A 1,407-nucleotide genomic window follows, 5' to 3' on the forward strand; every position below is an offset into this window, starting at 1 on the left:
ATGTAGTTTTCATAGTTGATATTTTTTATTGTAAATTATAAATTTGTAATATGTAATTTCAAATTTATGAGTTATGAATACAAGTGCCCAAATAATATTTGTTTTGCAAATTCGCATTATTTCATATTTGTAATTTTATGACTTTTTAAATTTTAATTTGTTTTAAAATTAATAAATATTTTTTTTCAAATGAAGTTTTAGAGCAGGCACAAAATAGTTTTCGAGCGGATCAGTTTTTCGAGCTTGATAGATCTAGTTCACGAGCAAAAAATGACATTCGAGTTGACTCGATTAAAATTTGAGTCGACACTATAAAATTCGAGTTGGCTCGAAAGCAATTCGAGCTGACTCTTTAATCGTTCGACTTCGATATGAATCGGATCAAAACCAAATTGAATTGAGCCACGAGCCAATTTCGATCCATTTAAAAAAATTTTGATCCGATTTCGAGCCACCCCTGGATTGGCTCGAAATCGACTCGTTCACAAGCCTAGTTATGGAATCATTCAGCGGAAAGTCCAATGCATTGTTCTTAAACAACACATCATATGTGTCGCTAAAGAACTCACATAACCATACTAAAAGTTCATACGCCAATGTTAACTCATGCTTCCTGAAAAGGACAGTCAAGCTGATGATGACTGTCATTGCTCGACAAGACAGTTGGGCAACACAAACTACAAACACCTTCATGATTTTTGTAAGCTCAAGCGCTGATGACAATCGTAGGACGGCTCTCAGTTCCACATCGTGAACAATAATGTACCCAAAATGAGGAGAATACACTCCATCAGTGAGAGTAGCAATTTCACAATTATATTGTTTAGGAAATGATACTTATTCTGGAAAATGATCAGATCACTCTCTGTTAGGTTCAACACCATATCTTCTGGATTCTGGCATTTCCTCTGGTTTTTGGCAGTGCGAGATTCTGCGGATGTTTGCATCTCGGCAACATGAAAGATGATCTCGTGGATCGCCTGATACGCAGAATGGAGAAGACTTTTCTCTTCGTCACAACATGAAAGAAAATTTCATTGATTGTCTGCTACACAGGATGGAGACGAATTTCTTCTACATTGTAACACAAAAGAATATCTTGTTGGTCATCTGTTATGCAGATTGAGGATGATTTTCTTCTTCTGAAAAATTTCGTCAATCACTCGCAAGCAGGTAGGCCAAATGAACTCTATCTCAACCCTCTTCTTCCTCGCTATTCATAGGCTCAAAAATCATATGCATTCATGACAAGAAATAGTTTCAAACATTAAAGACAAAAAAAACGAATTTCAGCCACAAAAAAAAGTTCAATCCATTAAAAATTTTGCTTCTCACTAGAAGAGGGGATTCGAATCCCATCCTCTTCCCCACATGCATAGAAGGCAGATCAACTGAGCTATATATATG

This window comes from Phalaenopsis equestris, unplaced genomic scaffold, assembly GCF_001263595.1.
Source record: "Phalaenopsis equestris unplaced genomic scaffold, ASM126359v1 Scaffold000708, whole genome shotgun sequence".
NCBI classification, from domain to species: Eukaryota; Viridiplantae; Streptophyta; class Magnoliopsida; order Asparagales; family Orchidaceae; genus Phalaenopsis; species Phalaenopsis equestris.